The following is a 23,194-nucleotide window of genomic DNA, read 5'->3' on the forward strand; positions in this document are numbered from 1 at the left end:
TGGTTATGATATGTTTGAGAACACAATTCAAATCTGAAATTTTGAGAACACAATTCTTAGAACTGTGGCATTACAAAATACGAGTAGTTGTTTCGATTGAGGATTAAAGTAGAGGCATTGCTAAAATTTTAATATAAAAAGCAATTTATAAATTATTCGGTTAGTCGTGCGTTGCACGTGCATGCTAACTAGTATGATAAATGACAAATTTTCCACATCATATGCGTGCATAAAATGTTTGTAAAGTTATCCAAAATAAAATTTGGTTAACCGGTTATCCAACTAAACAATTGGTACTTAATATGCTTAATTTAATCTGTGTTATTTTTCTAAATTTTTTGACCGTTAAGTCTCGATGATGGGGTCTTCGGCGGATGGCTCTGCTCCCACCCTCGCTCCGCTCCCACCCCTCCCTAGCCTAGGTTAGCCCACCCCTTCCACGCCGCCGTCGATTCCCGCCAGCAGCGCTCCTCCAAGCCCCACCCCACCTCCATGGCGTCTCCCAGTGCCTCCCCTTCCCGTTCCGGCCACCGCGTCTCCTGCGGCGAGCGCCGCTAGGCCGAGACCGTTGGGGAGTCCTCCTCGGCGCGCTCGTACTGCGAGGTCGCGCGCACGCCGGCGGCCCCGCTGCGCCTTGCTGCCGCCGAGCCGGAGGCGGCCGGCCCCGCGGCGGCCACGGCGACGGCTGCGGGCAAGCTCCCCGCCAAGGACCGCCTGGGACCCCGCTCCGAGGTGCACCGCGTCGGACGCGAGGTCGCTATGGACGCGGACGGGTTCCAGCACCCCCGGCGCGAACACCACCGCCGGCCTCGACGTACGCCTGCGCCGAGCCCCCACGCCCGCGCAGCCCCTCCCCGGAGGAGGTTGCCGGCCTGTGCTTCTGTTGCCTAGACCGCTGCCACAGGGTGCGGGACTGCACCAATGATGTCAGGTGCCGGCGGTGCCTCATCTCCGGCCACGTTTCCCACGACTGCGAGACCCACCTGCGCGCCAGGCCTGCGCCTCTGCCCGCCGCCGCGCCGCGTGCTGCACCCGCACGCCAAGCTGCAGCCCCACCCCCTCCGGCCCCAACTCCGGCAACACCGATAGCCGCTGGCCCTGTGCCAGCGCGCATCATCATGGCTCGCTCCGTCGAGATGGAGGAGGCGGAGGTGGTGTTGTCCCGCGCCCTGGTGGCCACCATCGCTGGAACCAGGCCGTGCGTGACCCCGGAGGACGTCGCCGGCGAGATGTACCGCTCGTTCCAGCTCGAGGAGGGGGACTTCACGGTCCACTCCCACCACCCCGAGGATTTCCTCATCATCTTCGGCTCCCAGCATTCCATGGACCGACTCCGCGGCGAACACATTGTGGGAGGACTACACTTCACCCTCACGCTTCATTCCTGGAGCAAGCTCGCTCATGCCGGCTGCGGCGCGTTCGAGTACCGCGTTGAGCTCGAGCTCCGCGGTATTCCCGCCCATGCCTCGCACCTCGCAAGGGCGGAGCATATCCTCGGACCTAGCGTGTGGATCGAGCGCCTCCACCCACGCACGCGTTCTCGCGCAGACCTCGTTGTGTTCTGCCTCTCTGGCCGCGCCCACGACCCCAGCCTCATTCGCCGCTCCGGCGAGCTCGAGATCGTTGAGCTCATCCCTTCCGGCTCGACCTCCGTCGCGCCCTCCGTCTGCACGCTCATCTACCCCTTCACGGTCGCGCTCTCTCGCTCCGAGGTGGACAGAGCGGTAGCCCGTAGCGCGGGGGGTAGCGCAGACCCTGGCGACGGCAGCGGAGGGGCTGGAACCGGCAACGACCCGGCCACTGGCCCAGGGCCTGGTCGCGCCCGCCGTCGCGGCCGCAAGCGCCACCGCAACGATGCGCCGCCGGTCGGCCGTGCAGATGGCATGGCAATCGACACCCTCGGCTGGCACACGGCAGGCCGTGCGCTTCGAGCCGACGGGGTGGCCGTCTCTAACTGGCCATCTACTCGCTCGGCAGCGCCGCCGTCCGTACGCTACGCGGGGAACAAGATGGACGGCTGGCCCGGTCAGCGTGGCGGGGCCCAGCACCCTCGTCGCTTTTACAAAAGGGGAAAGCGGGTTTTTGCAGCCAAAGGGGCCACCCCCTGTGGCCGCTCCTGCGAAAGCTGCGGTGCCAACAGCGGCCTGCCCGACAGGATCAGAGGCACCGCCAGCGGGCGAACACCCATTGGGCCAGAACCCACCCACGACTGCGGCCCGGACCAACGACGATTCAAAACGCATGTCGCCTAGCGTGGGGTCGTATGGACCCATTGGACCCAGCAATGCTGCGACCAACCAGGGCGCACCTCGGGATCAGGAGGACCCCCCTCCCTGCAGCGAGGTACCAGACACGCAGCCAGCGGGGCCCATCTGCGCCCCTGGCATTGATCCTTTGTCGGGGAAAAGCGGCGATTCGCCTGGGTCACGCCCTACTCCTGGTTTGGAGTCTTCTGCAGATTGGCCCACACGCAGCCTGGCGCGGGAGGATGAGACTAACGGTGCCTCCACCGCCACACCGGCCGGTATTGACCCCGACGAGGACGGCCCATGCGAAGGCCGAGACGCAGCAACCCCGTGTGCAGGCCCAACTCCGCTGGGGTCCCTTGCACTACTGGGCCAGGAGCCCAGCTTTGTGGCCGAGACGCCATGCGCGCCCCAGCTGATCGACGACGAACCAACACCCGTGTCGGCTACCCCAACGCCTCGCAAGTTCGCTTCGCCTCCTGTCACGATGCGTCGCACAGGAGTGCGGAAGACGAAGCCTCGCGCGCTCACGCTGGGGGAATTCCTCATGGCCGCCACCAAGCACCTCAACGCTGCTCTCCCCGCACCCGAGAGATGCCCACGACATCGCCCATTGAACTTCTCCCCCACCCAGCACCGCGGCAGATCAGCCACCAAAGCTGCACAGTCAGCCGCTCCTCCGACCGCAGAGAGAAGGGCACAGGTCCAAGTGCTGCGCACACTCGGCATCATCGGGCTAAACCAGAAGATCACGCAGCCCGAGATGCGTGCCTATGATGGGGTCTTCGCCACGCCCATCCCCTTGACTGTGCTCGCAGCCATCACTGCTTTGGTGGACCGGGAGATTCCATCTAGCCTTGAGGAAGCGTCGAGTCCCTCCGACCCCATCGTTGCCACTGTCGCGACTTAGCCATGTCGCACCGCAAGGCCCGTCGATCTCGTGTCTATGGATCACGGCCTTCAGATAGTTGTGGCAAATGTGCGAGGCATGAACGCCCGCGCGCGCAGGTCAAGCATTAGGCTGCTCCTTGGCACAACGAATGCATCGGTTGTATGTCTGCAAGAAACAAAGATGGCATTGATTTGCTCGTCGACCGTCCTCGTGGCGTTGGGATCAGAGTTCGATGATTACACGTACTTACCCGCTGATGGGTCGAGAGGAGGCATCCTCCTAGCGTGGAAAAGCAAAGTGGTGTCCATCACAGACCCTTTGTTCACCACAAACGCTGTCTCCGCCAAGCTCTCTACCGTGACAGGGACACCAGGGTGGATCACTATGGTATATGGACCACAGGACGACGCGACAAAAATAGCGTTCATGCAAGAGCTCCATGATGTCGTGCAGACTGCACCGGCCCATGGATGGTGTGTGGGGATTTTAACTTCATATACAAAGACGAGGACAAGAACAATGGGAATCTTGACAGGCGCATGATGGGCCGCTTCCGACGCCTCATAAACGACCTGGCGCTCAAGGAGATCTACCTAAACGGGCGGCGGTATACCTGGTCCAGCGGGCAGTCACCGCCCACCCTGGTCCACTTGGACCGAGTGCTGTGCACATCCGACTGGGAGGACATGCACGGAGAATGCCACCTACGCTGCCTTGCGTCCGTTATATCGGACCACAGCCCGCTGCTCCTGGATTGCTCGCCACTTCCAAAAGGACGCCCACAGTTCCATTTTCAAGATTTCTGGCTACGCCTCGACGGCTTCCAGGAAACGGTGCAAGCTGCATGGCACTTTCTTCACGACGATGACCCATTCCGGCGCCTTGCGCTTCGCCTCCAAGCCACTGCGCGCAGCCTGACTAGCTAGAGTGCGTGCTCCGTCGAGAATGTGAAACACAAGCTTGCGATAGCCAGGGAGCTGTGCCTGCGCTTCGATGGTGCGCAAGAGACCCGGATCCTCACCCCCAGCGAGCAATGGCTGCACAAGCAGCGGAGGCTGGTCCACCTCGGCCTGGCCTCCCTGGAGTGCTCCATCGCATGCCAACGGTCGCGCATCACCATGCTCCAGGACGGAGACGCCAACACCTCGTTCTTCCATCAGCAATGCACCTACCGCAGGCAGAAGAACATGATCCATACCCTAAACATTCATGATCGGATTCTTACGGACCAGAGGGATATGGTGGAGGCGGCGTTCAAGCACTTTGACGCGCTGTTGGGCACGCCGGTGGAGCGTGACTCCGCGCTAGACCTGCAGCAGCTCATCGAGCCTCGCGACCTGCTCGACCTCGACGCGCCCTTTGGGACCGACGAGATCTGGAACACCGTGAAGCGACTGCCGGCCCGGAAGGCGCCTGGCCCGAATGGATTCACCGCTGAGTTCATCCATGCCTGCTGGGATATTGTCCAGCACGACTACGTCGCCGTGTTCCAGCAGCTCTACGAGATGCGAGGGCGAGGGTTTGGCCAGCTCAACCAGGCCCTCCTCACGTTGATTCCGAAGCAACCCGACGCGAGCAGCCTGGGCGACTATCGCCCAATAAGCTTGTCGTGGCAAAAATCTTCGCCAAGGTTCTGTCCTTGCGACTTGCGCCAAAGCTGAATGACCTGGTGAGCCGCAACCAGAACGCGTTCATCCCCGGCCGCAGCCTCCACGACAACTTTGTCCTCGTGTGGCAATCAGCCCGGATGCTGCACCAACTGGGAGCGCCACGAGTGCTGCTCAAACTCGACCTAGCGCGCGCCTTCGACTCCATAGCATGGCCATTCTTGTTCGAGGTGCTGCACCGGTTCGGGTTTGGAGACAGATTCCTTGAGTGGCTAGCAATCTTGCTATCCTCGTCAAGCACTAGGGTGCTCGTCAACGGGGAGCCTAGCCCTCCCATATGGCACCGGCGCGGGCTTCGCCAAGGTGACCCGCTATCGCCGCAGCTGTTCATCCTCGTCGTTGACGTGCTGGGAAGGCTGGTCAAACACGCTGTCGATCTTGGTATCCTAGAACAGCTACATCCACATCGCGCCATCCCAGCGTTGTCCCTCTACGCGGACGACGTAATGCTATTCTGCCACCCCGTGCACAGCGACATTACTGCAGTCAAGGAGATGTTGCTACTGTTTGGGCGAGTGTCAGGACTGCACGTCAACTTTGGTAAGAGCTCTGCAACACTCTTACGCTGCAACCAAGAGGAGGCTGAACCGATCGTTCTTCACCTGGGATTCCCAATCGTGGAACTGCCCATCACATATCTCGGCATACCGCTCACGGTGCGATGACCCACCGCGGCGCAGCTGCAACCGGTCGTGAGCCGGACTGCCGATGCACTGCCGGCATGGAAGGCGCACCTCACAAACCGCGCCGGCCGCTTCGCGTTGGTAAAGTCAGTCCTTGCCGCGATCCCCATCCACCAGCTCCTTGTGCTCGCCCCGCCCAAGCGAGTCATCAAGCAGCTCGAGAAGATACAGAGAGGATTCCTATGGGCTGGAAGAGCCGAAGCTAAGGGAGGGCACTGCCATGTCAATTGGCGACGCGTATGCCGGCCTATCTCCCTTGGAGGCTTAGGCGTACGCGACCTTGAGCGTGCTGGGCTTGCATTAAGGCTGAGATGGTTATGGTTTTCACAAACAGACATAGATCACGCATGGGCTGGGCTCGACCTTCAGCTCTCAGCCACCGAGCGTGCGCTGTTTTTTGCCTCCACGACCATGGAGCTGGAAAACGGGCAGATGGCCCTGGTCTGGGAGGATCGCTGGATCCAGGGGCGATCAATCAGCGAGATCGCGCCGCTGGTATACGCCTGCTGCCCCAAGCGACGGCGGAAGCAGAGGACGGTGGCACAAGGTCAACATGGAAATAGCTGGACCCGCGACATCCAGGGCATGTTTGGCATACACGAGATGGGGCAGTTTCTCCAGCTCTGGCAGATGATCGCGGACACCATCCTCACCGAGGAGCCCGACCGCCTGATATGGAAATGGACTTCCACGGGCACATACTCAGCATGGTCTGCCTACCTCGCCACGTTCCATGGGTCAATAACCTGCCCTGCTTGGAAGATGATATGGAAAGCATGGACGCCGCTAAAGGTTAGGTTCTTCCTCTGGCTTGCGCAGCAGGACAGATGCTGGACTGCAGACCGACTCGCCCGTCGCGGCCTGCAGCACCATCCACTATGCCTTCTATGCGACCAGGCCTTTGAGACTATCCACCACATCATCATCGAATGCCCATTCACCCAACAGATTTGGCACGAGGTCCTCGCGTGGTTTCGATTGCTAGTAGGATGCCCCAACCAGGAGGACTCGCTGCTGGACTAGTGGAACCGCGCGCGACACAACACCCCCCACCCACAGAGAAAAGGGCTGGCATCCATCACCCTGCTCCTAACCTGGATGGTATGGAAGCACCGCAACGATTGCGTGTTTGATAGGGCACAACCCTCCATTGCTGCACTAATGTCAAAAATCAAGGAGGAGGCTACCTTATGGGCACGGCTGGAGCCAAAGGGCTTCGGGTTATCCTACCGCAGACATGGGATGTACACTAAGTAGCATTAGAATGCTTGTATCCTGCCTCCTAGAAGGAATGTAACAAACTCTATCTTTTCAATATAATGAAACGCAAAGGTCCTTTGCGCTTTCTCGAAAAAAAAAGTCTCGATGATGGAAAATTTTATTAATCTTATCACAGCAGTCAAATGCATACGTATTTTGTTCTTGATTTGTGCAGGTTATTCCTAGGCATGGGCCATGTTAATCTTGTTTGTCTCATTCCAGTTTTATTAGATTTTCGAGAAGGGACTCAAATGCACAGCTCAGCTGTCAGGATGTCCTCTCCTAAGATGCACCCTAAGCGAATTATAAAATTAAGCACACACACAACTTTACTTTTAGTTGAAAATGAAGGATCGGAATCGTTTTAACCAAATTATTTATTCATAATGGAATTTTAAAGTGCATCCCAAAAAGAAGATGATAACGCTGCTTTGCAACTTTTAAAATGATATCCTGCTATTTCGACAAAGCCGGCAAGCAGGATGGTCGTCAGAGATTGGACAACAAAGGCAAAATCCTCTGTGTTAATTAAGCAACAACGGCTTCTAATTTCTCCAACAGAAGATTGTGTCTATCTCTCCTGGAATTTCGCTGATATACCTTTTATATCTTTATATATCTTGTTCATGATCAGCCGCCTTTTCCCACCCAGATTCCGGAGGAAATGACAAATTTGGTAAGCAGCCAAATATTAGGCAGGCCATAAATTTTGCCGATCAGGGTATGTTTCAAAGCTGATGCTCGTGTGAAGAACACATGAGCATATAAAATCCGTGTGGTTCATGCTTTACTGATTCAGCTTGTTTACTTACTTGGACTGCAGTTAGGAACAATAATGCTAAGAGTGACTGGTTGGCAATGTAACTGTGTTAGGAAAGAGGGATAAATAAAGGGGTTTGGACAAAGAGCTTCATAAAGGATGTTTGACAAAAGCATTTGGACTGTCATCTTAACCGAGAGCAAATGTGAGTGCCCTATAGGCCTTAGGACTAGGATGGCTTAATCCTGTCAGCATCAAGATGTCAGTAAAAGAAAAACAGTGCAAATCTTAGGGTCCATAGACCACACAGAGAGAGGGAGAGGGTCTTTCAACTTTTCAGCAGGGTGACTTTTCACCTGGGGGAATATGTGATTGGATATTCTCATGCACCAGGAAGGGCTGCCCTCACAACCAATAGAGGTGTTCCTCAATGGTTAGCAACGTGGTCATCATGAAAGCCATCCTGCATTGACAAATATATCCCAACTGCAATTTGTAAAGAGGGTCTAGCTTGGCGTGAATTCGATACGGAGTTTTCCTGCTCGATTTATTTCAAGGAAAAATAACACTGACTTGAGAGCACTTGTCGGGTGTAACAAGGGAATTGCATTTTCTAGCGGTTCTGCTCCACTTCACAACACTTTTCTCGAATAAAGTTTTCTAAGACGATGGAATATGTTCCGCCTTAGAAAACAAACTCTCAGTTATGGCTCAACCAGCCCAAATTGTTCTATTAAACCATTATCTGTGAATCGTAACAAGTGTGTGTACATGTAGATAACATGAATAGGTTTAGAAGGTTTTTTGCTGCTGTGTATACATGTGGATAACATGCGGTGGGTCAGAAATGCTTTCTAATAAAGTACATCATTTATACATAACTATGCTGACTAACATAGTGCGTCTGTGCTCACCAAGATGTGATCTCTTCTTTGTTTCACAACCCTAGTATCCATGTTTCAAATCCTATATATAACTAAATAGGTGATCTCCAGTAACTTATTTCCTTTCTATTATAACATGCAAACACGGATATGATTGTTAGGAAAGCAACTTGTCTATTATTGAAGGCCCAAGGGACATATATATATTACGCATGACTTGAGGTGCAAGGAAAGTAAACAAAGACTAATAAGGACTCGTAGACTAATACTAGTAGACTAATAAGGACTCCTAATACTAATACTTCCTAACACCCCCCCTCAAATGCAAAGTGTCGTGGGTATAAGTCTGACAGTAGATGTGTAGGGTACGAAAGGATGGGCAGAGCCTTAGCTACGGCAAGGTTGTATGAGTTCAGACCCCTCTACGGTGGAGATAAAAACCCTACGTCTCAGTGCTCTTGGGAGCTTAGTGTCGAGTGGAATATAGGATTACAGTAAATGCCAACCCTTGCACCAGTGGGGAAGGGCGGCTTATATAGAGTGCGCTGCCCTTCACAACGGCCCGATGGACAGGGGTGGAATAGTGGCGAATAAATGTCTACGTTACAGGTAACGTATGTCTTAAATGCTAATAATGGTGTATGAAAATGTCTGACCGTTGCCCTCCTGGGAGGTTACGATGTACAGAGTGGAATTCAGTCGGTACGTTAAATACGCTCCGAATGCTCGTCACCGACTCGATGATGGGGGAGTCCTTAGTTCAGTCGGAACTGTCTAAGGGCCTTGTCCTCTATGAAGGGTAGTCCTTGGGTAGGACCTATAGGGCAGGCCTATGACCCTACCCTGGGACTATAACTCCATCACAAAGCGTATGCAATAGCATTGCATTTGAAGAAGTGTAATACTAAAAACAATGATAATCCAAATCCGCGTCTTGAGAGTGTTGTCGTAGCATGAAGAGTCTTCAAAACTTGTCGAGTCGCCGAAGGAGATAACGAAGAGATGGCACATCAGAGGTAGACACCGCATCACATGAAGATACAACAAAAGTATCAGGAGAAAATGGGTTGTCAAAAGAAGATGTCACATCGAGAGGAATAAAGCATTGTGCAGAAATTCATAGTCCACGACAACCGTCGACGAAGGAAGCTCGGCAGATAAGGCACGATGGACGTAGATCGACAATGCAAAAGAAGTCTAGAAAATCCTATAGAAAACAACAATGGCAAATAGGCCACAAAAGTTGCATAGAAAGGATCAGGACCGGAGAAAGGCTCACGGACTAAGTTATGGTGGACTCGCATGGCATGAGAAAACACAAAATATCAACAGATTTGGTGGACGCAGCGGAAAACAAAGAAAACTAGAAAACACACACTAGATTAGAGATGATGGAAGCGGAAGAGAAAAAATGTATCATGGCGGCGAAGGCCAATTCCAACCAGAGTGTGCGTGAGACGGTCCTGACTGTGTAGAAGGTAGTTTCTCAGTGTGGGAAGCCTGAGTCACAATACCAGCAGTATCCGTCGAGGAATAACCTGAAGCAGCGAGCAGTCGCTTAAGTCTCAGAATATCCTGCTCAGTCAAAGCGATGGCTGAAGCAGTCGAGGTAGATGACGAAGTCTCTGTAGATGATGATTGCGCCTGGCGCAAGTGGTTGTTCTTCGTGTAGCAGTGGGACTCAATATGACCATCATTTTTGCAGTAGTCACAATGTGGATGGGGGCGACCTGAGCCTCCAGAGGGAGTGGGCAACAGCGGCGGAGCACTCGAGCGAGAAGTGGTCGGTGCAGCAGGTGGCGTAGAAGTAGTCCGCGCAACGAGCACCGAGGGAACCTCCAGCAAACCAGCACCACGTAAGCGAGTCTCCTCAGCACGAATCTCAGAAAGCGCCTCCATGAGAGAAATGTGGCCACGAGCAAACAACTGAGCACGCCGGGGCTCAAACTCCTTACGGAGCCGAGAAAGGAACTCATAGACGCGATGAAACTCCAAGTTAGCCTGGACAGCCTGGCAACAGGGGCAAGTACGACAGCCAGCAGTGCGAAGAGAATCTAGCTGGCGCGAGATGGCAGAACTATGTGCGTAGAAGTCATCAACAGTAGAGTCACCCTGCTGAGATCATGCTCCTGACGAATCACAGATAGGTATAAGACGTCACCAGAGGGCTTATAGCGCTGACGAAGGCGGGTCCACATCTCAGATGCAGTCGGAAGGCCCGTAAACTCAGAAGCAAACTGAGGCAGAACACTAGCAGTGAGAACGGCTGCAGCACGAGCATCATCATCCAGCCACTGGGTGTAAACAGTCAGAGCAGCACGATACACCTTAAGAGCCTCCTCATAAGCCACGACCTTCACATCATATGCATGCACAGAGGCGTCATCAGCAAGCTTAGCCGCATCCTTCGAAGCCTGAGGAGCATCCGCAGCAAGAGCCGGTGGGGTCGTCGGAGTGGGAGCCACAGGATGAACCGGGCATGGCGGACAACAGACCTCGCCAGAAAGAAAACCCCATAGGCGAAGGCCATGCATGTGAATGCGCATGAATCCAGTGAACTCGGTGTAGTTAGTGCCATCAAAGATAACCGAACAGCGAGGAACAACAATGTAGCCCGATACTGATGATGAAGACATTTTTTTTTACTTTTTTTTAGATCACGAGCAGCCTGCCTGAATCAGCATGAGATTGGAGGAACTGATCCAGAGGGAACCGAGCGGGCCTTGCGATCGGGAGAGGCGTGGCGGTGAGATCGACAGGAGCCTAAGGAGCGGCCTCCAGATCAGCCTGCGGGAGCGGCCTCCTGCAGGTGGGCCGGGAGCTGTGGGCCTGTGTGGCTGAAGATGGAGAAGCGGGGCGGCCAGGAGCAGCGGGCCTGAGGGCGGCGAGATCGACATGATTGGAGAGGTTGGATCGGATCAGGTGCCTCGACTTGGATGGGAGGAAACGTCTTGATCTCGCTGATGGAAGGAATCAGCCACGAGAGGAAACGTCTTGATCTGGCTGATGGAAGGAATCAACCACGGGAGGAAACGTCTTGATCTGCGCGGGAGGAGCTGGGTTCCAGCGGGAGGAGCTGCAGGAGCAATCTGGTCCAGCAGGAGGAGCTGGGTTCCAGCGGGAGGAGCTGCAACAACAATCTGGTCCAGCGGGAGGAGCTGCAGCAGCGATCTGGTCCAGCGGGAGGAGCGGGTCCAGCGGGAGAAGCAGCGGGAGGGATCAGGAGGACGAGTTGCGGCGCCCGAAAGAAAATAACCTAAGCTCTAATACCATGTTAGGAAAGCAACTTGTCTATTATTGAAGGCCCAAGGGGCATATATATTACACATGACTTGAGGTGCAAGGAAAGTAAACATAGACTAATAAGGACTCCTAGACTAATACTAGTAGACTAATAAGGACTCCTAATACTAATACTTCCTAACAATGATAAGATCAAATGGAGGGTGTGGTGGTCCTGCATGAAACGCTGCATGAAATTCACTCGAAGAAACTAGATGGGGTTATCTTCAAGGTGGATTTCGAGAAGGCATATGATAAGGTCAAATGACCATTCCTACAACAGACATTACATATGAAGGGGTTCGACGAAATATGGAGGAATCATGTTGAATCATTCGTACAAAAAGGGAGTGTTGGAATTAAAGTCAATGATGACATTGGACATTTTTTCCAAACTTTCAAAGGTCTCAGGCAGGGAGATCCAATGTCACCAATCCTCTTCAACATAGTTGCAGACATGTTGGCAATTCTAATCGGAAGGGCTAAACAAGGAGGCCAGGTAGGTGGACTGGTGCCGCATCTGGTGGATGGTGGTGTGTCTATCCTGCAATATGCTGATGATAATATCCTGTTTATGGAACATGATTTAGTAAAAGCCAGAAATATGAAGCTTATACTCTGTCTCTTCGAACAATTGTTAGGCTTGAAAATCAATTTTCATAAGAGTGAGCTGTTTTGTTTTGGGAAAGACAAAGACAAAACACTTACAAACAATTGTTCGGCTGTGAATTGGGGAGCCTACCGTTCAGTTATCTAGGCATAACTATTCACCATCGGAAGCTTTCCAATAGTGAGTGGAAAAGCATCGAGGATCGATTTGAGAAAAAGCTAAGCTGCTGGAAGGGCAAGCTGCTCTCATATGGGGGAAGATTAATTCTGATAAACTCGGTACTTACGAGTATGCCGATGTTCCTTCTATCCTTCTTTGAGATACCCGTAGGGGTACGCAAAAGGTTGGATTTTTATCAATCTAGATTCTTTTGGCAGAGTGATGATGAGAGGAAGAAATACAGATTAGCTAAATGGGATATTATTTGTAGGCCCAAAGACCAAGGAGGTCTGGGAATTGAGAATTTAGAGGTAAAGAATAGATGCCTGCTAAGTAAGTGGTTGTCCAGACTTTCGGTAGAGACAGAAGGCATGTGGGTACAAATTTTGCGTAATAAATACCTACATTCTAAGACCTTATCTCAGGTAAAAGTTAGACCCAATGATTCATCATACTGGAAGGGATTGATGAGAGTAAGGTCAACCTTCTTCCATAGAACTAAATTTATTATTGGAAATGGTGAGGGTACGAGATTCTGGCAGGATTCGTGGTTGGGGAAGACGCCTCTGGCCGTTCAATATCCAGCTCTCTATAATATTGTGCAATGCAAGAACGCGTGCGTAGCCAGAATACTTCAGTCAAATCCTTTAAATATCCAATTCAGATGGTCATTGATAGGTCATCATTGGGCGGATTGGCTCCACCTTTTCAGAAGACTAATGGATGTCCAGTTATCAGAGGAACCTGATAGGGTGCATTGGAAGCTTACGAATATCGGAATATTTACGGTCAAATCGATGTATCTGAATCTTATTAATACAACTAATATCCCAAAATCCATTAATATTTGGAGAGTCAAGGTACCCTTAAGGATCAAGGTCTTCATGTGGTTTGTGCACAAGATGGTGATCCTAACTAAGGATAATTCGACTAAACATAATTGGGGGGGGGGGAAGTACTTAATGTAGCTTCTGTGATAATGACGAGAACATTAAACACCTCTTTCTCCAATGTCCACTTGCGAGAGTTCTATGGCAGATAGTTCGTATAGCCTTTAATACTGTACCTCCGGATAGCATCGACACGTTATTTGGAACGTGGCTAGATGGAGTTGATATGATTATTGCTAGACACATACGTATTGGAGTCTGTGCACTTCTTTGGGCTATATGGAACTGTAGGAATGATGTGGTTTTTGACAGGCATACGCATATACATTTTTTGCAGGTACTACACAGAGCTGCGGCATGGATCCGTACATGGTCATTACTCACTCCTGCGAAAACCAGGGAGCCTTTGGTTACTGGGTCTATCCGATGGGAGATGGTAGCGCGGGATATCTTCAACTGGTTTGGATGGTAGTCCAGTAATAGGATAGATGGTTAGGCATCTAGGCCTATTTTGCCGGTTGTGGCACTTTTTGCTTTACTTTTACTTCTATACTGCTGTGTCGGAGACTATGTTGAACCGCGTTTCGTTTGTTTATTTCTTAATAAAGGGGCCGTATGCATCGTGTTGATGCATAGGCCGGAGGTAATCCTCCTTTTCAAAAAAAAAACATGCAAACACGGAAGGGAAAAAATCCTCAGTAGTTTCCATTCTATAATGCTATTATATTCAATAAAAATATAACTATACAATAATCAGATACAATAAATCACATATATATTCTCAGTTGCAGTTATCATGTTATTGATCTAAATATCCATGTTTCATTCAACTAAATCTTATCGAAATATGTTGTAACCAATTCCGATAGCAGCGTGCTGAGTATCATCTAACATTGTTGGTAACAAGATTGTATATCTGAGGCCAAGGTTAGGCAAAGAACTTTAGCAATGACTTCAAAGAGGAGTCAGACACCCACTTTCGGCACCAGGTGGGAGAGGGGGGTAAACCACTATTCGTACCAACCTAGCAGCGATCGGCGCCTCAGGATGTGGTTTATCATGAAAAGTGACTTCTTTTCTAACAGAATGATGTCAAAGCCTTTCCTCCACACCTCAGTAAATTTAATGATAGAAAATTCTGGGGATTTAAGATAGCAATTTTAGCCATGTTCTCTTAGTGTGCGAGAGTCGCAATCATATGCACCATACATATGTCACTTGGTTGTGAACTTGTGATGGAAGGCATATAACGACAACAACAGAGCATTATTACCCTGGAGCTGTTTTATCAAAGGATTCATAACAACCAAAAGGCTTGGGGAAGGAAATTCTACCACATAATATAAAATGGGATGACAATGCATCCCCTGAGACAGATTTGAGTGACATGATCCAATCAGTCTCTTGAGCCATCTAGTACAATGCAATCCTGATTTGTGCTATTGCTGGTCTGAGTCTTATGGCATTTTCTTTTTTCCTCTCCCCACTATCAGTGCAAAAGAACACATCATGGATATGGTTGCTACCTCCTCTTTATACCCTGAAGATACTCTTGTCTACGGCATGTGCAAGTCTACTTTTTGTGCAGCAATTTCTTGTCCCTCTGATGAAGATCGGAGGGCTAGAAAGTATATGTCTCAACTACTACCTTTTTTTAGTTCCAACATGGCATCATGGTGATGATGGTGAAATCTTTTACTTACATGAGAGCCGTCTGATCTCCAGGCTTCTAACACGTTTCACTCTATCTCTCTTGTTGTGTTTATTGAATGTGATAGCCTCTGACATCCTTGTAGTGTTTCAAGTGAGCGAAACCGCTGTTTAAGACGTGCGTATGGGGTTGGAGCGGGTGGCCAGCGAGGTTTTTACTCAACATGCGTGGCAGCATAATCTCCAGATCGATCCACCGCCACCTTCGACATAGGCATAGCCTATATGTCAGGTTCTTTTTAATCTTCTGTCAGATTGTTAGTTTTTGACTTTGTGCATCTTAATTACGCAGAGGCCAGGCTTTGCTCATCATGCTTTGTATCGGTTTGATGCTATATTTTGAGTTAATAAAAGTGCCCTTTATCGAAAAAGTGCGTGAAAACCTCCATGAAACACTGACATTCCAACAAGTAGCCGCTAGACCTACCAAGTTCTTGAGACATTTTGGAGGCAATGTATGACATCACTGACTTGTTGATTTGAAGCCTCTTTTACTTTCCACAAAGCATTCGATTGGCACAGTCCAGCTCAAGAGATGGTAAACGACGCGGCGCATCGTCGCCTTTCTCAACTTTAGATCAGATTTTTTTTTTCTGTTAACTGGGAGATCGATCTTCATGCATGCATGCAGAACTCGTATATCGTTTGAGTGGGCTGACAGAATTTGGCATCTGATGCCAAGGAAATGAAATGAGGATGTACTAGTAGTAAAGAAGTATTCTCAAGAGAAACAAAGCTACCTTACTAATTAAAGACCTGTTTTGAATGACACCCCCTGAGAATACTAATTACAGGACTAATCACCCTTTACCTAATTATTTTGGGAGGGCGAAAAGGCTAAGCTCTGAAGCAAAATAAACAAAATTCAGATGGAAAAAGTAGGCAGCAGATTGGTCCATGCTTTGGCTAGTGTTGTCCCAATAGGCAGCATATCTGAATCTGTTCTTCAGGAAATGCCACTTTACCTAATGCAAATCGACATGCCTGCTTGTGGGTATCAAACTCAGTCCGCAACATGTTCCTCGGCTTCCTTCGCCGATTGACACGCCGAACTCTGTGGCTAATCTAATTATGACCCAACACCACATATATACATGGACAGCATGAATTCATCATCCTGCCTTCAGCAGTATAGGATTCCCAAATCGTTTCAGATTCCTAACATTGGCTGGCACTGACAAGAAACAGCAATAGTACTACTTGTAGAAGCCAGGAAAGTAACTTTCATATTCCTCTCCTTATCTCATCCTAATCTCCATCCCATAGGCTTGTACGATTATTCATAGGCATGGACATGAAGTTAATTAATACTGGAAGGCACATTCTTATGGGGGTACCAATTTCATGCAAGATTTTGTTCCTCCCAAGCAGCAAGATATCGATCATGTCTATGCTTTGCAAGATTATACCTCACCTCACCATTGCACGTCTGCACTGCTGATAGTTGGATACACATCAACTGCATTTCTGGGATGCTGTTAGATGAAGAACCTAGCAGTGGTATCAAGTACTACATCTATTCTTGTGGGAACCGGAGCTTCGTGCCACGAATAACATTTGCTACTGGCAGGCGCTGCAGGCTCGCAGCACTCCACGTTAGCCACACCGGTGGTTCTCCTTGCCGCTTTGGTTCCATACTGAAGATGCTAATAGGTCGATAACAAGGTCAGTTGTAATATATATACCGAGTATAAACGGATTGTTTTGGTTCTCTACGCATTTCAGTTTTGAAGATGGTGAATGGGAACAGATCCTTTTTGACATGACGACATGCCGTACTATTATTGGGATGCTGTTTTTCTCGTGAATTAGGATTGGTGATGAATTCTATTTGAACAAGTTAACGTAATAGTTTGAGTACCACAGTGGCTATAATATGCCAAGGAATACGCCATGTTTTTGCCTTCTCCAACTTTATATCCATATTGTACACTCTGTTGACTATTGAGTGTAAATTCTCTAGTTTCGGTTTTTGAATGTAAGTTTTTTTATTTTATTTTACTTTGAAAAAAGTACCTATAGTTAGATCTTGAAATACTTCACATGAATCTTTGAATTATTTTGAGGACTCGAGCCTTACAACATGACATAAAGGAGATTTGCTTTTGAAGTCCCTAGCATTCCATGCCCACTCTTACAGCAATAACAGATGAAATATGCCGCGAATAGGCCCAAATTTGTTCTTACTGTCAAATCAATAATTGTGAGATTTCTTATCTTTGGATTGTATATAGGTTCCAAGCCATTTCCATCACGCGGACAGAAGACAGCATATATTACCGCATTTCTGAAAGGCATAAATTATCAGCATTTGGATATCTAGTTCTGTAATGCAGCAGAATATATTCCTTTTTTCACTTTTTGCATGGTTCTCATTACCGAATACTGCAATCTGATAAAAACAAGCAGCAACTGAAGGAGATATACCAGGAATAAACCTAAAAATAACTCTGTACTTTCCGTAATTTGATACTCACCGCATTCATGGCCAACCTAAATTATATTCTCATCCCATTTCATGGCTTGTATTTTTCATGAAGTCATTCTGGATGCATTTCACGTGGCCTCTAGACTGTACTGCAGCAAAATTATTTTGTTTGGTCAGCTGCCAACTGAAACCTGGTTCTGCACTTCTGCAGTGCTGATACCTGCAGGCTTCTGCACACGGTTTTATCAATAAGCACCCGAATTTCAACCAAGAAACTATTATCATTGATACAATCTCTCTTTGTCAAGCTCACAATACATGCCGTTTTGGATGCACGATCTTCAAGGTCACTCACCTGAATTACTGTATGTTCCTCTAAATAAAAAAAGAGTATTGCATCATGAAAGTTTATTTTGAATGGAACTATAGGATCATCAATTTTCTGCTGTAGATGGTAGTAAACTTTTCAGAACTGCTGGTGAAACCTTATTTTTTTTTGTTGCGGGGGTATGAAACCTTAAAATTTGAACGACACATATTCTAAAGTGATATATGTAGTGACATGGAGGGTGTAATGATTAAGAGAAAACTTACATCGGACCAACAAATTTTATCTGTGGCCATGGGTGAACATTTGAAGAGTTGAGGATTGCTTGAATACTACATAGTGACATGTTAATCGATCATCACCATGCTTAGTTATTTATACATATATTTTTTGTGACCAACTTTTACACATATATTCGAATATTTTCATCATTCTTTTGTTTCTTAATAGTAGTAGATTCTGTTGGGTTTAGTCCCACATCGGTTGTGGGAGGAGACATAACACGACTTATAAGGATGAAGGTGTCCCCTCCTAACAGGCTAGTCTTTTGGGGGAGAGGGCCCAAGGCCTGTCATAAGTCGGTGTTGCTCTCCGGTTGGGCCCGTTGACGCATGTGGGTCGGAAACGCTGGTGTTAGCGGACCCGGGATTGCGTAACAGATTCCTCCGTGTCATTAGAAATATACCAAAGAATGAACCATTTTTATTATATTCTTGATAACAATGAAGAACCATTTACTAGTATTTAGGAAAAGTAATGATTTTTTCCTCCCACCCAGGAAATTATGGTCTTGCCATGAAAGTGGAAGGAAAGGTAAGAGCAGGCAAGCATGGCATAAATCTGCTCGGATTCTGAAAATACCGAAACGATAAGTTATTCTGGAACAATGTACACCAATTTGCAGTATATGTCACCTTTTTTATTGATCCAGTGAGTTTAAACCCCTTTGTTGTTTGCAGAATCTTGCAAATTGTTTCGGGTTTCAGATATGTTGTTGCAGACATTACCATTTTTCCACCGTGGAGGCATGGACGAACTGTGATACTAGCACCTGACCATGTGGCCCAAAGTCTTTAGAGTTTGACATACTTGCGACATGCTGGCACAAGGCATATCCAATTATGTTCACGTGTGTCTCATCTTAAACCAGGTGGTGGTGTCACACATCTCCAATATACGGATGATACCAAGAATATGGCGGAGGGTTTGCACCCTGATATAAATAAACTCAAGTTCCTCCTTCTATGCTTTGCGGTCATGTCCGGTCTTAAGATCAACTTCGACAAGGGTTAAGTTGTGATTCTAGGGTACTCAGAGGAGGAATAACAGCTGATTGCAGAGACCTTGAATTGCAATCTTTTTTTTTTCCATTACTTACTTAGGGATGTTGTTGTTTGACTCGAAGGGACCCGTGAGTGAGTTTGACTCACTTATGGGCCGGGTCACGTCTAGGGCGGAGCCATGGTGTGGTCAGTTTACATCCAAAAGAAGACCGTCCTTGTTGACTCCTCCTTGCCCGACATTATTGGAAAAAGACTCATAGGTGAACTCATGAGTGGGTGTGCATCTAATTTGCTTGCTCATGAAGACCTCGGGCATTTGTGGAAACTCGTCATCGAAATATACAAGACAAATTTTATAATGAAAAGTTCTCACTAGCATATGAAAGTGACAAAACATGAGACTCTCTATGTGAAAAACATGGTACTATTTTAAAGCACAAGTGTGGGAAAAAAGGTAGTAGCACTGTCCCTTCTCTCTTTTCTCTCATTTAGTTTTTTTTCTTTCTGTTTTCTTTTCTTTCTTTTTTCTCTCTTTTCCTTCTTTTTTCCCATCCGGAGTCTCATCCCGACTTGTGGGGGTGTCATTGTCTCCATCATCCTTTCTTCAATGAGACAGTGCCCTGATAATGAATAACACCACACTTCCATTTACTTACAACTCGATATGAAAAACTGCTATACAATATTGAATGCCTCTAGCAGTGTACCAGGATGTGCAATGATCTAGTGTACACTACTAGGGAAAAGCCTAGTGGTAGCGCGGGTTTAGTGCCTACTAGTAGCACGGGTTACCGCGCTACTAGTAAGGCGCTACATCTATTACTTACCAGCAGCGCGTGTAAGACGCACTACTGCTAAGACATATAGCTGTAGCGCGTATCATACCAGCGCTACTGATAAGACAATTATTAGTAGCGTTCTTGCAAACCCGCGCTACTAGTAATCTGTTTTTCATTATTTTTGATTTTTAGTGTATTTATACGCTGTTATACAAATTTTGATACAGTACCAATTAATAGGTTGTTATATCATTATGTTCATGATGAATTATTATATCATTGTGAGGAAGAAACATGGATTTTATTCATCCAAATGAATCAAAACTGATCAAAAGTTGAATTAGTAGGACACTTTTGATCCATCCACATGAATCTAATCCGTTTTCCTTCCCCCAATGATATAATAACTAATCATGATCATAATAACAAATCATCATGATAATCATGATCAACATCATCATATTAATATAAAAACTCTTGCATCATATCATCACCAATAACACTATAGCTAATAATCATCTTAGTCATTACCACCAACACTATTTAATCATCATTTTCGTCAATGAGACATCACATAACAAGTTGGTCGCTAGTCATAATCACAACTCCTCCTCATCATCATCAACTCGAACACATTGTAGCACATAATAACACATTGTACTTAGGACCTACTTCTCTCTCATAGGACCTACTCTACCCTCTCTTAGGTACAATATCATAAAACAAGATAGGCCCTGACTCTCCATTATGGAGAATGGAGATCATCCTATCTCCAATTCTTGGCCTACGCACAATGTTGCTTCCAAGTAGCTCTCTACGATTGACCATACATTTTTTCCAATCTTTGATTGTCATTTCATCAGTTTTAGAAATCCGGTATGGACATGAGTGATGCGTAGGCTGAACTGGCCGTGCTGACTATAAGCTCATAAGATCAACGTGACCTCTCGGAAACATCAGATAAGGCACACAATCCTTCAGGATTTTCTGTTGAAAAACATAGTAATAACTTTGTAGTTAGCAATGTAGTTTAGTTTTAGAAGAATTTATGCAAAAGATGCACGAATGTCGTAATAGTAGAAAATCTTACCATGCAATCTCCATGGATGTTACTCGAGTTCACTAGGTGCACTAGTGGCACGTATTGACCATAATGTGGAGGAGTTTGGTAATAGCTATTGTAATTCTCAAGATCATTAATAAATGCAATAAGATGATCTTTCTCCTTATAAGTTAATTCTGCTTCATCATTGTAGTAGTAGGTTTTGTCTACCATCTTCCGTACATTTTTTGAAGAATGAAAATAAGCTGTCAAGGGAAATAAGTTGTCAACTATTTTTAAATAAACAATATAAATTACTTAATAAATATGGTTGAGAAACTCACATAATGGTAGAACTGGAGGCGTGTGCACATCGACCCAGATGTCGATATTACCTTCAATTTCATCTTCCAGACGTATATCAAAGGTGATAAGTATATTAGGATCAAATCTATAAGACTTGCATAGTGCTCTCCAACTTTTGCATTCAAAATAGGAGTAGGTGTCTGCATTGTATAATTTTACGACAAAAGTATAACCATGCTCGGTCCTCAAGTGAACTCTCTTTACCTCCATACTCTTTTTAGTATTGAAACCAATCTTATCCAAGACATAAATTATTGCATGGCAGGGGATACGCTAGTAGAATAGTAACAAATTAAAATTATAAGTTGAAGAAAAAGAAGCAGAAGTCATGCTTAATTACGAAAAAAGACTTGTCGTTGTGACTTACTGTATCCACTTTGAAGGTCTCATCCAGCATGATGCTGAAGCGCCTACCATCAATTAGGTAAGGCTTGTTGCACAGGCTGCGCTCGTCTTCGCAGGATTCGCACATAACGAATTTTCTTTTGTCGTCAGACATTTCCTTCCTAAAACTGATCAACACATAGATCACTATTACTCAATATGCAACGGGTTGACTTTAGGTCTGTCGAGTCTTTCCTTCCTAAACACACAGATCACAAGAACACCAAGACATCCTCTATATTCAGAATGCATCATCATCAACATCAATAACATGGCGACTAGCACTAGCATTTTCATCATCGACATTTACAACACATTATCATCTATATCAACAACATGAGGATTTGGCTTTTCTCACCTAGAGGTCTTAGGATGCAAATTAACAAATTTAGTATATGGATGAACACCAACTATTTCTAAATATAGAATGCAAATTACTTAACAAATATGGTTGAGGAACTCACATGGAGGTAAAACAGGAAGCATATCGACAACCACCCAAATGTCGATGTTACCTACCAGAAAATATTCACACTCCCAAATATAGAATGCAAATATTCACACTCCTAATAATCATCATCAAACATTTCGTGTGTTCGTGATTCAAAAATTCGGAAAGATCATTATTCAAATAAGAGAAATTGAGTACGTGAAATTTGCCGAAACGGAAATGAATCAACATACCGGCAAAACATACGCACTAGGAGGTGTTCCGTGCAATAACATACGCACATCAAATAAATGACATATAACTCATCATCATCTTACTCATTTAACAACTCATGAAAGTCATACAAGGAGCAACGACAAACCGAAAGAGAACCGATATTATCACTAATACATCTCGAATATTATCATACAATATCACTAATAAAAATCTAGTTGACGTCTCACGGTACAGGTGGTGGCAACCCAAAGATAAGGAACCATCACCGGATCATAGCTCGGGTGATGTCCGTGGAGAACCTGCCAGGTATTGGAGAACCTGTCATCCAACGCAGCCATGTAGTGACAAACATGCTCGTCCTCCTCCCTGACACAACGACGTACTACCTTCGTGGGGGCCAGCTCCCTCGGCACCGATAATGGCCCATGCGATCACCACCAAAGAAGCTCCGGGTCAATGATGAGACCCATATTCCTCACCAAGGTGCGCCCCCCGGAAGGTAGCACCTCCCAGTGCCAGCCCGGCGGAGCCCAGTCCCGGACATGGCGCTTATCAAGCAGGCTCTCGCCTACCACTCGACGATGAGGATGTGGGCCGGGCATCATCGACGTCGAGACAAATTCCTCTAAGAAATTTTTCTTATTGTTTAATGTTTTACTTTCTAGTTATCATTTATACAACAATCATCTCATTTGAATTTAGCTAGCGCCCACTACCTATTTTTCTCAACATGCAAGTATGACACCAAATATACAATAATAAAACACAATATATATATATATATATATATATATATATATATATATATATATATATATATATATATATATATATATATATATTGCAAATATTTCCGCAACAACATTTGGGGCTT

This window comes from Hordeum vulgare, chromosome 7H (genome assembly GCF_904849725.1).
Source record: "Hordeum vulgare subsp. vulgare chromosome 7H, MorexV3_pseudomolecules_assembly, whole genome shotgun sequence".
NCBI lineage: Eukaryota > Viridiplantae > Streptophyta > Magnoliopsida > Poales > Poaceae > Hordeum > Hordeum vulgare.